The 15,545-nt window shown below is 43.9% G+C and overlaps 1 pseudogene; it reads right to left on the bottom strand.

Moving 5' to 3' along the window:
• Positions 1 to 3: 3 nt before the first annotated feature.
• Positions 4 to 1,552, bottom strand: LOC130137629 (disease resistance protein L6-like; annotated as a pseudogene).
• Positions 1,553 to 15,545: the final 13,993 nt, after the last annotated feature.

Genomic DNA, 15,545 nt, shown 5'->3' with positions numbered 1-15,545 from the left:
ACATGCAACATTTTGATTATAGCTTCTACACGATCATCAACTCCAACTAGATGTTCAGTCACTTTTTTTTTAAATCCGATGTTCAGCTTAGTCAATACAGCTTGCTTAACAGATTGTATCAAATCTACTTGGCTGCCACGACATAACAACCATGTTAGGGATAAATTTTATGTTGTAAAACTATTCCTAAGTGACTCAATTGCCCCTACAATTTGCAGAAAGTACGCAAAATAATCTAGACGCCAAAACAATCCGGATTTTTCCCAATCTATCTCCGCTCCCCCAAATTTCAGTCACCATGCCGTTGACGTCGCTCGCCTCCCTGGGCCGTCACCGTCACGTTCTTGTGGCATTGCCCATCTCGGCCTTGCCTCAATCCTCCACATCACGTGGGTTGTGGCCTTGCGACTGCTGGGGATGGTGTCATCGGCCTTGGGCGACGGTCGCCCAAGGCCGAGCTTGGTGATATCAGACCCGACATCCAAATCCCGGATCCGACTCGCCTCAGTGAATGAGAGAGCGAAAGGGCGAGGACCGGATGGCTCGGAGGAGGCTTCTTGCGGGTTGGTGTTAGGTGGCGACAAGGAAGTGGCGGTGGCCGACGGACAAGCTGCTTGTGGTGGCTGGTCGGCGACTTGGTGGAGCTGCTTGGAGAATTGTTTATTGATCGTGGCTACTATGTCAAAGACCGAGAGTAAGAGGAGAGAGAATCAGGATGAGTAGCGTGCACAACCACCGCAATAGTGCCATTGACCAGAGCTATTGCAGCAATACAACCGATAGCGGCCACTATTGGCCACTGCTGGTGAGAATTCCATTCTCACCGCCATAGTGGCCGATAGCAGTAGCGGCAGCGGCCGCCACCGCTATTTGAACTACATAGAATCGACTAGATGAATAAACTATAATTTCCCCAACAATACCACAATTATACTGAATAGGGAGGAAAACGAAATCTCCATATGACAGTTGAAAAGTTTTAAGACATTTACCCTTGATCTTTTTGCCGTTCCATCCCTTTATCTTGCCCACCTCAATGAGAGCCTTTTCCCATGACTGCGCCGTGCACCACGTCTTCGGTGCTTTGAAAATGTTTGTCTGTACAAGTTAGTTTTCAGCTTGACATCAGCAGGTTCCACATCCAAGAAAATCGGCAGAATCTCTTTGTTCCCATTTGATTTCGAGGTGCACTCGACCATGCATGCGAGCTCTCGGAGGCACCAGTCACTCGAAGCATAATTCTCGGAGAATATGGGAATGTAGATCTTGGAGTTCTCAATTGCTTGTAGAAGTTCACCACCAATTTCCTTACCTACATGGAGGGATTCATTGTCCCTAAAGACGATGATCCCGGCATCAACCATGCCATGGTAAAGATGATCGGTGAATCCATAACGGGTATCTACTCCTCGAAAACTCAGAAAAACCTCATATGAAGGTCCAGATGATGCCCGTGAATTCGTCCCTTTCTCCATTGTAGGATCTCTAAACACCAAAGATATCAGATCCTTTCTATCTCTTAGGGAAGTTTGCTTTGGGTGTGCTTGGATCTGAGCGAGGGCTGTCAATATTATAAGCTCTCTCAGTCTCTTGTGTCATGGGGTAGGGGAAAACTTTCCAAGAGTCATCCGAGAAGTTTCCCAGAAGTTTCCTAAAAGTCTCCGTGGATCGATCAATGGGTTGTCATCCTAGAAGTTTCCGGGTCCCATTCATTTAATAACAAATTTAAAATTAAAATTATCATATATGTGTCACAATATTAACATCACTTTATGAAGTGCCGGTGTTACCAATAAAAACAGTTAAATAGTATAAGAGACTGAAAATAATCATTCACATTATTACTTAGTTATAAAATAACGTGACAAACTTTGAATGCTTGACTATGCCCTACCTTTTCAAATAATACTTTATAGTATATAGAGCTAGATCCCAAACAAATATGATGATCTTTTATATGGATCTAAAACCCAAACAAATACGGAAAGATATATGATATTACAAATTTAAACATAATCAAATAAAAGACACCGACAATGTTCCGGATATATGGAGATTCGACAAATCGAGGAACGTGTCAACCAAGATTACACAAAATCAACTCAAATATATCTAGTATCCCATTCAAAATAAAACCAACTTGAGTTTAGAAATTAAGCTGTGAAACAGCCTAGATAATCAGATTTAGTAACGGAGTGAATGTAGAGTGCTATGAACAATATGTTTTTGATTTGCAAAATGGGTTGATTTGCAAAATTCTCAATACAAACTATTTTATTAATTATGATCTAACCGTGAGTAACTTAATATATTTTATTCCAAATTTTAAAATTGCAACTCTTTTATCTTAAATTTTAAATTAAAATTTCAAAAGAATATAATGAGAGGAGGCGATGAATTATCAAATTTATATTAATCCCGATTGGTTAATTGTCTGGAAAGCACACTAAGTCCCAAATCATCGTTGTTAGCTAACCTACTTCACAGCGGGTAACACGAGAAAGCAAGCAAACCAAAGTCTTCTACTATCGCTTCGTTGCATTTTCCTGTTCTTTTCTTCCTACCAAAGAAGGGGAGAAGGCAAAAGCCTACAAAACCCACTCAATAGAGAGAGAGAGAGAGAGAGAGAGAGAGAGAGAGAGAGAGAGAGAGAGAGAGAGATAGAGAGACTCCGTCGAGGAATTAAGGATGCATAGAGAAGAGACAAACTAGAGGTAGAGACGGAACCAACATGACTGACTGACTTGCATGTGAGAGCCATTCATGGATGCAGGAAGCAGTAATAAAGAACCATAAAGAAAGACCCAGAGGTAGTCATGGCCACGGGCCGGTTTTGGCCCGGAACCGGCCCGGGTCAAACCCGGGACCGGCCCGTTGACCGGGTGTCACGCCCCGAACCCCTACGAGCTCGCAACATCCCACTCCAGTCGAAATGATCCGACGTCCCAGGAACGTCGCCGACCCAACCCAAACATCAGAGCCACATGCGGAAGCGCATATAAAAACCCCGGACAAAAAGATGACGACAACGGGGTAGAACACCACAACAATCAAACAACAACATCTTCATACAGCACCAAACATATAAACATCATATACAGACGAACATACTCCGTCACCGTTTTAACAAAAGTTCAGGGGTTTGGTTATCTTAACTTCACTATCGGTTAACCCAAGTTAAACAACCCCTAAAATATCCTAGGAAAAGCCTACTGGTTGCCCTCTTCCGCTCTGCTCCTGAGTCCTCTGGCTTCTGCTCCGGAAAATCAAATGCAGCTCCACTGGGCACCAAAGGTGGTTCCTCGAACTTCCAAAAAGAGGAGGCGAACTTCCCGGGTCTAAGGTTGGGGGTCTGAAATTGTGGATTATACAACTATGAGACGAATCTCAATAAGTGTACAACCCCAAACCCCACGTAGGCACTCACGTACCGCCAGACGAAAACACGCATAACACACAACAATCAACCAAACTAGCAACCACACGCGACCCTACCTGGAATTCCTCATGCATGTCCCTGCACGTTAGTCAACCACACAGCCAGTATGCCACAGAAAATACATCACAGCCGCGCGCGTGCCCCGATTATAGAGCAAAACCCACTTGGGCACGTCCCATACCATGCCTAGCAGTTTTTACCCCATAATCGAGCATCACACCACGCGATACAAACACACTCGCACACCAACTCACACCACGCGTCACTTTCTCAAACCTCGCACCTCAAGCCAATTCCCGCTCATTCTCAACTCTTCCACCACTACCGTGCCCGCGTAAAACGCATAAGGCCAACGGTCTTCTGACCTCGTCAGGCATCGTCACCCCGTCGGGCCGGGCATCGTCACCTCGTCAAGGACGGCATCGTCCCGCGTAAACGTACACGCCTCAGGACAGAATCCTACACACACTTTCCTTCTACCGCGCCCACGTAAAACGCATCAGGCCAACGGTCTTCTGACCACGTCAGGCATCGACACCTCGTCAGGCCGGGCATCGTTACCTCGTCAGGGACGGCATCGTTCCGCGTAAACGTACACGCCTCAGGATGGATCCTTTCCAACCAATCCCACATTTCTGTATCCTCGTTCCACTCAAACCACACTTACACACGGCCAACAAACGCACGGCCAAACATACACACCTCACACACACATTTCACAATTTCACATTCTCGTCACACGAACACGCCACCCAATCACACACTCTTGGTACGCGAATTCAATGCATATTCACACGACCACGCCCCTACACCTCACGGCCACATACACACGGCACGGCACCACATCACATTCGGCCCAAGCACAATCCAAATCAGCCCACAATCACAAGTCACACAACCACGTACACAATTCAATTCATAGCATCAGGGTAAATCTGGGCAGTTTACACAGTGACCGAAATCCCATCAAAATAAATAGTAAACGAACTCCAAAAATTCTAAAATTTGGATATATCATAAAACACATCTTGATCAACATTTCTTATGAAGAACACGAAATCCATTTCAATCTGCAACCATGCCTTTTTGTCCCTCGAAATCAGACCAAAATCAGTTCGCTCTAACAGACTGCTTTGTCCTCAAAATACATTTCTTTCAACACCCAAATCACCTTGAAAAGATTTGAAATTTTTATATGTTATATCCACAAATGTCCCCAACAATTTTTGTGAAGGAAGTATTTTGAAAATAGGCCTGAAAAAATTTATAAAAATTCGAACAGACCCGAAGGTCGGGTGAACAGTAAATCGGGCAGTTTTATTTCGGTCCAAAGATGGACTTCCGAATGGCATCAAATGATTTCCAAAAATTCCCAAATTAAAATATGTTATACTTCAAGATGTTGGAAACAATTTTCATCAAGAACACTTCCTCAAATTCGGGCCACACAAGTCACAGTAAAAATAGAAAAATCTGGCGACGCAGCAGTAGCCTAGCCGGAAATCAGTCAACACGCACCACCAAGCAAACCAGCCACTAAATTCACCTTAAACGGAGCCCTAAACCAGCCTAACAATACCCGAGATCCTAGGCGACATTTGGGAAGGTCACTTACTTTGAAAAGGCGGACAAACGGGCTGGAACAGCCGGCCCAGCAGCTCCGACGATGGCGAGCTCACGATCGGCGAAGGGAGAATCGGCAAAGAGAAATTGTGGAGAGAGAGAGGAAGGGGAGTTCTGGTTGGGGGAGTGGCCGAATGAGGAGGTGAAGGGGAGAGAGAGAGAGTCAATATTGGTTAAAAAAGTGGGCTGGTGGGGGACACGTGTCGCCGATCCGGGAGATTTGACTAAAACGCCCTTAATCCAACGGTCTTGGTTGATCTTATCCAAATAATTGAGGGGCATTTTGGTCTTTGGCCCCAATAATTGAGCTGAATTATCCAAATAATTATCCCCAAAATTTTCCCAAAATTCGGAACTAAAAATGGCCTAGGGGCAAAATGGTCATTTTTCTGGTCCCGGTTCGAAATTCTATTTTTCGCCCGTACCTACCCCAAATGTGTGTGGCCAACATAATATGGCGTCGGAATCGTGAAAATAGCTTCTTAAGCCCTCGAAAATCAACTGCAAAGTCCTGGGAATAAAATAATATTATTTTTCACTTCCGAGCCAAAATTCCAATTTTTTACCGTAACGACTCTAAATGGGCGTGGCCACCCCAAAATGACATCGGCCTCGAAAAATAACTTCAAACGACCTCAAAAACCAACGTCGGGGTCCAGAGGGGTAAAATCGTAATTTTTCCGGTCCCGAACCGAAATCCATTTTTTTGCAGAAATGGGTGGCCCCAAGGTTGGCCAAGCCAAAAACGTCATCGGCCGCTCAAAATTGTCACTTTCAAAATTCTCGATTCCCGGGCCCGAATTCCAAGAAATGACTAGAATTGAACAATCACGACTTTAGCTTATCTCTGGCTAACGGGTGGCTCATTGGGATTACGCGGTCTCGACCCGTGACCGACACCAAGTCAAATCACGTTTAAGTTTACTCTACCCGGGACGACCTCGGTTGTCATATAATTGCGAGGGTCTGTCGCTAGTTCCCTTCGGACACGATCAATCAAATAGACCGGTCTCGGTTGGCTCAAAACATTCCCTCGTCAATCCATATGGTCAAAGATCGAACCCAGGTCGAGTTCTTTGGTCGTGCAAACTCAATCCCGTAATAGCCCTACCCCTAAGGTTAGCATTCCGAGAATGCGCTGTTCCGGGCGAGATCTCACTATAGTGCATTGATCAATATTCATTTCCTAAATCCTGGGAAAAGGATCGAAAATTCAGACTGTTACACCGGGCCCGCGGTTCAGAACCGGAACCGGCCCGTGGCCTACGAGCCCGGTTCCAAAAAAAAAAAACTGCTGCTACATTACATTGATCTCTCTCTCTCACGTGCTCTGCATCTTCTTCTTCTCCTTCTCCTTCTCCTTCTTCTTCTTCTCCTTCGCCCGCCCCTTGTCTTCCCGGATCTGCCCCCGCCGCCGTCGCCCCCGCCCATGGCCGCAGCCGCCGACGCCGACGCCCCCTCCTCCTTCCCCCTCGCTACCCTGCGCCTCCTCCCCTTTTCTCCTCCGCCCACCCCCCGTCTCCCCAGATCTGACCCCCGCCACCGCCGCCGCCGCCCATGGCTGCAGCTGCCGACGCCGACGCCCCCTCCTCCTCCCCTCCTCCCGACCCCGGAGGAGGAGGACCCCCCGCTCCTCCACCCCGTCCCCGTCCCCGTCGCCCTCCCGGCCCCCTCCTTCTCTCCCTCGCCGCCGCCCCCGTCTCCCGCTTCATCTCCTCGCCGCCTTGAACCCCGCCTCCGCCACCATGGCCAAGGCCGCGAAGCCCGAGCGAAGACCGACAGAGGACCAGGCCTGCAATTTTTATTTTGTAATTTATTTTATTAATTTTTAAATTACGAACCGGAGCCGGAACCGGCCGAGCCGCCGATTCTGGTTCATACGTGGCCACGAACCGGAACCGCCGGTTTCGAACCGGAACCGGCGGTTCCTGAACCGTGGCCATGACTACCTAGAGGGACAGAAAAGGCTATAGATTGACCCAACACTTTCTCTTTTTCCCACTTTTTCTGGCCTAAAATGAGGTCTCAATATAATTGCAAACATCTCGAATTTTTAAAACTGGGATTACCGAGGTCAGATGATGGGCTAGCCTCTCATCTATTTATTTATTCATTTTGGCTTTGTTGCTTTTTGACGAAAACATGACCACGTGCCGAGTATCACGAAGCGAGAACCCCGAGATACTTCACATGACAATATGATAATACATTTCTGACTAATGTAATTAATGACATTACATCGATCCTCCATTTGAAATGAACTTTATGATGCATCTTGTTTATCAGAAACTTCATAAATGGGCCTCTCTCTTTCGACCATCACCATGGATAAGAAAAATGTTACATTATTGGGATATAACACTCAAGAGATTAATAGAATAGATATTTAGAAAGCATGAATTCATTCAATTTACCTCCTTGAGATATGACATGTTATCTATATATAAAAAGATAATGATGCGTCGCGGTTTTTGATTAAGTAAGTCATGTCAATTAATCGAGCAAATTTCAATTCTAAATTCTGTTAAACAGATGATCCTATTGCTATTTTCATTGTGACATGAGATTTTCGAGTTTTAAGGTCGAGATCCATGATTCAATCGAGGTGGCTATCCATCGATTTGTCTTCTTTATCAACAAATTCTTGAAAATCTATCATCCAATGATTTCTTGGGAGAAAAACACAGAATTAGACGTGTTCTTTACCCTTTTTATTAGTCTCCCCCCTCCCTCACCCTTAGGCAGACAACATGACAAGGTTGACAATTGAAGCAAACCTAAGTAGCACTGACACGCAACACGACATGACACGACACGCCGACACGTCATTTCTCAAAAAATAGAGAAATTCGACACGTTGTATATTAAATGTATATTTTCATAATAAATTGTCATTTTTATTATTATTTCAATTAAATTAATTTGATTCAAATCTACAAATAAATAAATAATAAAAAAAGAGTGTCGGACGAGTGTCAATGTCTGACATGTCCGACATGTGTCTGACACGACACGGAGGCCCCCGGAGAGTGTCCGTGCTTCCTAGAAGCAAACGCAAAATAGTTGCGCTTATAATGCATATCTATTCATGTGAGTTTTGAGACGTCGATATTTTCATTAAAACAAGTCAAATAATCTTAATAGAACAAGAACCTAAAATCCATGTCAATATGTGAATTGAACGTGTAGTTGTGTATATTCAATTTTGCAACATCAAATCCTTTTTTATTGGTCACAATCTCTTCTTTAAATCAAGTCACACCTTTGGTTCTCGATGTTTCCTCGTCCCGTTCATTTAATAACGAATTTAAAATTTGAAGCCTAATAACAAAGCTACAAAATCACGGCACAAAATAAAAAATTTCAAAGCTTTAATAGAACACCAAGATGGTTTTTGAGCTTCTCTTAATTTTAATCATATTAGAGAAAATTCAGAATCTCCTCTAATTTTGTATATGTATCTAATACATTTCGCATTTTATGATATTTGAAGCAATGTTTGTCTTTAGACAAAAATTCTTAAAGTAAAAGATTAAACTACCACTCTACTACGGACGATTGATGTGTTGTAATCGGCCAATCCACATGGCCCGTGTACTATGCATGTCATCGTAATTGGCACGTAAAATATTTCAATGCACTTTGTGTAACAGTCTGAATTTTCGATCCTTTTCCCGGGATTCATGAAATGAATATTTTGGCCAATGCACTTATAGTGAGATCTCACCCGGAAATGCGCATTCTCGGGATGCTAACCTTAGGGGTAGGGCCGTTACGGGATTGAGTTCGCACGACCAAAGAACTCGACCTGGGTTCGATCTTCGACCATATGGATTGACGAGGGAATGTTTTGAGCCAACCGAGACCGATCTATTTGATTGATCGTGTCCAAAGGGCACTAGCGACAGACCCTCGCAATTATATGACAATCGAGGTCGTCTCGGGTGGAGTAAACTTAAACGTGATTTGACTTAGTGTCGGTCACGGGTCGAGAGCGCGTAATTCCAGAGAGCCACCCGTTAGCCAGAGATAAGCTAAAGTCGCGATTGTTCAATTTTAGTCATTTCTTGGAATTCGGGCTCGGGAATCGAGAATTTTGAAAGTGACAATTTTGGACGGCCGATGACGTTTTTGGCTTGGCCAACCTTGGGGCCAACCATTTCTGCAAAAAAATGGATTTCGGTCCGGGGCCGGAAAAATTACGGTTTTGCCCCTGTGGGCACCGAGGCTGGATTCGGAGGCCGTTTGAGGTTATTTTTCGCGGCCAAGGTCATTTTGGGGTGGCCACGCACATTCAGAGTGATTTTGGCCAAAAATTGGAATTTCGACAAAAATTGGAAAAATAATATTATTTTATTCCCGAAACTTTGACGTGGATTTTCGAGGGCTTGCGCGATGAATTTCGCGATTCCGACGCCATATTATGTTGGCCACGCATATATGGAACGCGTATGTGCAAAAATTGGAATTTCGGTTCGGGATCGGAAAATTACCAAAATGCCCCTAGGCCATTTTTGATTAATTCCGAAAATTGGATTTAATTTTGGGATTAACCAAGGTGAGTTAAGGATAAACCAGGTCTGGTCAACCATGGTTAGGGACAAAAGACCATTTCACCCCTAAATTATTGGAATAGATCAAATGTGGGCCCTTGGATCAAGGGCAAAATTGTCCAATGGGCTTAGATTGAGACACATGGAATCCACTCACACCACCTTTGACCCATTTGACCAGACCCTCTCTCTCTCCAGCAGACCATTCGGCCATTTCCCTCGCAGGTTTCTCTTCTTTTCACATTTTACATTACATTTTGCGTTTACGCTCAAGCCGTGCACATTCACGCCGAACGAGTACCGTGCCGGCGCTGCGGCCGCCCACCAGCCGTCGCCACAGCACCCTTGGACCTCCCTCTCACCTGTTCAGCCACCACAGCCCCGGTTTTTGTCCAAAACAGCCTTGTTGTTCTCTCTTTTTCTCTTTCCCGGTCTGCAAACAGTACCGCCGGAGCTTCGCCGGAGCTCCGATCGCCGTTCCGTCGACACCCAGCCGTCCAGCCTCGCCGTACGTCGCCGTCCAGCACAGTCCGTACAGTGTCCCCCGTACGGTACTGTTCACCGTCCGTACGGATCACTGTTCACGCCGGACCGTCGGACGCCGCGGCTGTCACCGGCACCTCGCCGGCCACCGTCCCAGCCCTGTCCGTACGGTGTCCGTACGAAAAGTACTGTTCACGCCGTCCGTACGTCGCCGGCGACGCTGCTGCCGCTGTCCCGGCCCGTTCCAGCCCCGTTCTGTCTCGCCTTTTTGGGTAAGTGTTTTCCCCAAATGTCATTTAGGACCTCGGGTATTTCTAGACTCGTTTGAAGTTCGGTTTAAGTGATTTTAGGGACTGTTTGTGGCTGTTTCGTGGCTGTCTTCGGGACTAAGTTAGGGGTTGAATGTTTGGAGGTTGTGGGCTGATTGGGCGACGAAATTCGAGGTTGAGGAATGCTGAGTTAGGGCTGTGATGTCGAGGATCGATCGGGAATTAAATGGGTGATTAATTGGAAATGTATTGGCTTGATTGGGTTTATCGGATTAATTGTGTAGTTTGCTGTCATTGGCTTGTTCTAGTTTGTGCTTGGGCTGAATGTGATGTGGTGCTATGCCGTGTGTGTGGCCGTGAGGTGTGGTGGCGTGGACATGTGAATGTGCATTGAGTTCGTGTGCCGAGTGTGGGTGATCATGTGGTGTTCGTGTGATGAGAATGCGTGTTTGTGAAGTGTACGTGAAATGTGAATTTGGTGCGTGGCTATGTATGTGTGAGGCGTGTATGTTTGGCCGTGCGTGTGCTGGTTGTGTGTAAGTGTGGTTTGAGTGGAACGAGGATATGGAAATGTGAGATTGGTTGGAAAGGATCCGTCCTGAGCGTGTACGTTTACGCGGGGCGATGCCGTCACCGACGAGGTGACGATGCCCGGCCCGACGAGGTGTCGATGCCGGCGTGGTCGAAGACCGTTGGCACGATGCGTTTTACGCGGGCGCGGTAGAAGGAAAGTGTGTGTAGGATTCCGTCCTGAGGCGTGTACGTTTACGCGGGACGATGCCGTCCCTGACGAGGTGACGATGCCCGGCCCGACGGGGTGACGATGCCTGACGAGGTCAGAAGACCGTTGGCCTGATGCGTTTTACGCGGGCGCGGTAGTGGTGGAAAGGTTGAGAATGAGTGGGATTTGGCAAGACAAGCGAGAGGATTGTGGAAAGTGACGCATGGTGTGAGTAGCGTGCGAATGCGTTTGTATCGCGTGATGTGATGCTTAATTATGGGGTAGAAACTGCTAGGCACGGTATGGGACGTGCCCAAGTGGTTTCTGTCTTATAATTAAGGCACGCGCGCATCTGTGATTCCTTGCTGTGATGTGTTGGCTGTGTTATTGTCTAACGTGCGAGAACGTGCGTGATGAATTCCGGGTAGGGTCGCATGTGATTGTTAGTTTGGCCGATCGTTGTGTGTTATGTGTGTTTTCGTGCGCGGTGCGTGAGTTCCTACGTGGGGTTTGGGGTTGTACACTTATTGAGATTCGTCTCACGGTTGTATAACCGCCACTTTCGAGACCCGGCCCTAAACCCGGGAAGTGCGCCTTTTCTTTTGGAAGTCCGGGGAGCTACTTGGTGCCCGGTGGAGGCTGCGGTGAGTTCCGGAGATTCGAAGCGAGGCGGAGGAGGCGACCCTTAGGTTTTTCCTAGGGTGTTTTAGGGGTTGTATAACTTGGGTTATCCGATAGTGAAGTTAAGATAACCAAACCCCGAACTTTTGTTTAAACGGTGACCGAGGATGTTAGTACTGTATTTATGTACGTAATATGATGTTTGTATATTTGGTGTTGTATGAATATGTGGTTGCTTTGGATTGTTACGTTGTTCTACCCCGTTGTCGTCATTATTTGTCCGGGGTTTTGTTATTCGCTTCCGCATGTGGCTCGAAGTTTGGGTTGGGTCGGCGACGTTCTGGGACGTCGCATCATTTCGACCGGAGCAGGGGATGTCGCGAGCTCGATGGGGTTCGGGGCGTGACACTTTGTCCATTCATGAAAATCATCAATATAAGAAACCAATAGAGTGTTAACAAATGTATTTCTAGCAAAAAAAAAAATGTGTTTACAAATGTAAGTCGAGCAATTGGTTCAAAATTGTCCTAATGGTCAATGTCATAATCTTGCTTAAAACCGATGGCTACCAAGCAAGCCTAATACTGCTCCATGGAATCATTAGAGTGAGTCTTAACTTAATAAACCCACTCGCTAATTTTCCCAGGTGGAAGATCAATCAAATCATACGTACGAGTCCTTTCTAAAGCTTGCAGCTCCTCAAGCATTAGCTTCTGCCAATGAGTGTTGGATTGAGCCTCTCAATAGGATCGAGGTTCATGAAGAGTGGCAAAATAACAATGATAATCAAGAAGACGTATTGAAGGTAGTCCTATTTGCATATAAGGTCCATATTTAGGAAGTAGTAAGATCCATATACGAGCGGATTACGTAGGGAGAGCAAATGCAGGGAATTTAAAGAATTTAAGTGTGCATCAAGAATAGACAAACTAGAGGTAGAGAAGCAACCAAACGACTGACTTGCATGTGAGAGCCATTTGCAGCCACATGGATGCAGAATGCAGTGTTAAAGAACCATAAAGAATTTACCCAGAGGGACAGAAATGGCAATAGATTGACCAGTTCTAGTCAACACTTTTCTCTTTTTCCAACTTTTTCTAGTCCGAAATGAGGTCTCGATTTATTAGCGGGCCTCTCATCTATTTATTTAATTATTTATTTTGAATTCGTTGCTTTCTGACAAAAACATGACCAAGTGCCAAGTAACACGAAGCGAGAACCCCGAAATTACTCCACACGTCAATACGGTAATACATTTTTTACTAAAGTAATTAGTGACATTACATTGATAGATCCTCCATTTGAAATTAACTTTACGATGCTTCTTGTTTATCAAAAACTTCATAAATGAGCCTCTCTCTCTTTGGAACATCACCATGGCTAAGAAAACTTGTTATGCTACAGGGATATAACAAGCGAGACATTATATAAATAGATATTTAGAAAATATGAATTGATTCAATTTACCTCCTTAAGATATGACATGTTATCTATATATAAAAAGATAATGATGCATCACGGTTTTTGATTAAGTAAGTCCTGTCAATTAATCAAGCAAATTTCAATTCTAAATTTTGTTAAACGGATGACCCTGTTGTTATTTTCATTGTGATCTGAGGAGCTTCTCGAGTCTTAAGGTCGAGATCCATGATTTAATTGAGGTGGCCATCCCTCGATTTGTCTTCTTTATCAACAAATTCTTGAAATTATGTCATCAGATTAATTCTTGGGAGAAAAATACAGCGATAGACATGTTCTTTACACTTTTTATTAGTCCCTCCCCTTCCTCGCCCTCAGGTAGACGACATGATAAGGTTGACAATTGAAGCAAACGCTAAATAGTTGCTCTTATAATACATATCTATTCATGTTAGTTTTGAAACATCGTTATTTTCATTAAAACAAGTCAAATAATCTGAATAGAAGAAGAACCTATAATTCATATCACTATGTGAATTGAACGCGTAGTTCGTATATTCAGTTTTGCAACATCAAATCCTTTTTTATGGGTCAAGTCACATGTTTGGTTCTAGATATTTCCTCGTCTCATTCATTTAATAATAAATTTAAATCTGAAGCCTAATAACAAGGCTACAAAAGTCACGGCATACAATAAAAATTTCATAGCTTTAAAAGCAGAGGATATAAAGTGAAATTGGGATAGTACACCAAGATGGTTTTTTAGCTTTTCTTAATTTTAATCACATTAGAGAAAATTTCAAAATTCTCCTCAAACTTTGTATCTATATTGAATATGCTTCTCGGTTTTTGACATGACATTTGCAATAATGTTTGTCATTAGACGAAAATCCTTAAAGTAAACGATTAAACTATCACTCTACTACACGCGATTGATGTGATGTAATCAGTCAATCCACATGATTTGTGTACTGTGCAAGTCATCCTAATTGGCACTTAAAAAATTTCAATGTCCTTTGTCCATTCTTGCAAAACATTGATATAAGCAACCAATAGAGTGTTAACAAATGTACGTCTAGCAATTGGTTCACAATTGTCCTAATAGTCAATGTCATACTTCTGCTTAAAACCTTTGGCTACTAAGCAAGCCTAGTATTGCTTTAAGGAATCATCAGAGTGAGCCTTAACTTAATAAACCCACATGCTAACCTCTGGTAATTTTTCCCGGGTTGGAAGATCAACTAAATCCTACGTACGAGTCCTTTCTAAAGCTTGCAGTTCCTCAAGCATTAGCTTTTGCCAACGAGCGTTGGAACGAGCCTCTCAATAAGATTAAGGTTTCATAAAGAGTAGCAAAATAACAATGATATCAAGAAGACGTATTGAAGGTAGTCTTATCAGAGTGCCCGTATAAGGTTCAACATCGGAAGTAGCGAGATCCATATAAGAGCAGATTCTGTAGGGAGAGCAAATCGGAGAAATTAAGTGTGCATCAAGAAGAGACAAACTAGAGGTAGAGACGCATCCAACAAGACTGACTTGCATGTGAGAGCCATCACATGGATGCAGAATGCCGTAATAAAGAACCATAAAGAATTACCTAGAGGGACAGAAAAGGCAATAGATTGAAAAGATCTAGGCAACACTTTTCTGGGTCTGAAATGAGGTTTTGATTTAATGTCAAACATCTCGAATTATTAAAACTAGGAGAGAGAAATTCAAAGCTGGCGTCTTAACTTGGTTTATAGCTAGAAAAACTTATTGTAAACATCTTTGGTTGTGTGGACATCAGAAAATGACCAAATCTTTACAATCAATATGACGTCGATTTAAGTGAACATAGAGACTACTGATAATGGATGTGGCTATCGGTAAGTTGATGACCATGACATACAGCTACCGTTGTGCGATGGTGAATGGTCGACGAAATGACAAAATCAATACATGGTCAATGTCATAGTAAATTTGGCTAAGTGTTTGATGCAAAGAGATAAAGAAAGTAAAATGATGATGTTGATCAAAGACGAAGATATCGATGGTCGGTTAAGCTTAATGGCACTTAAGGAGTTGTAACTACTTGTGGATAAGGTCGACGAGCGATCATTGGGCCCAAAGTTCTAGAAATATGGCGATAACTATCATTAGAATAGAATAGCTTATGAGTAGTTATGTTGTATAGACTATAAAAGTTAGTACCTGTTTATTGTAAAAAAAAAAAAGATCACGGTCATCCATCCAAACCTATGTACTTTTTTCAGTTTCAGGTTGTCAATATATTTTCAATTTCCAGCATTCACTTTCCTGATTTTATTGTTCATAATCCTTGTTAATTTAATTTATGTTTGAATCGCTACTGAACCCGTTTAATAAAAACCAAATGTCAACTTCTGGTGAAAGGTATTTCACTACTCGAGTCA

This window comes from Syzygium oleosum, unplaced genomic scaffold (assembly GCF_021117445.2).
Source record: "Syzygium oleosum isolate NSW1041296 unplaced genomic scaffold, Sole_v2.1 Sole_v2.03, whole genome shotgun sequence".
NCBI lineage: Eukaryota > Viridiplantae > Streptophyta > Magnoliopsida > Myrtales > Myrtaceae > Syzygium > Syzygium oleosum.
The sequence above is the reverse complement of the archived record's forward strand: the minus strand, read 5'-3'. Positions and strand labels throughout refer to the sequence as shown.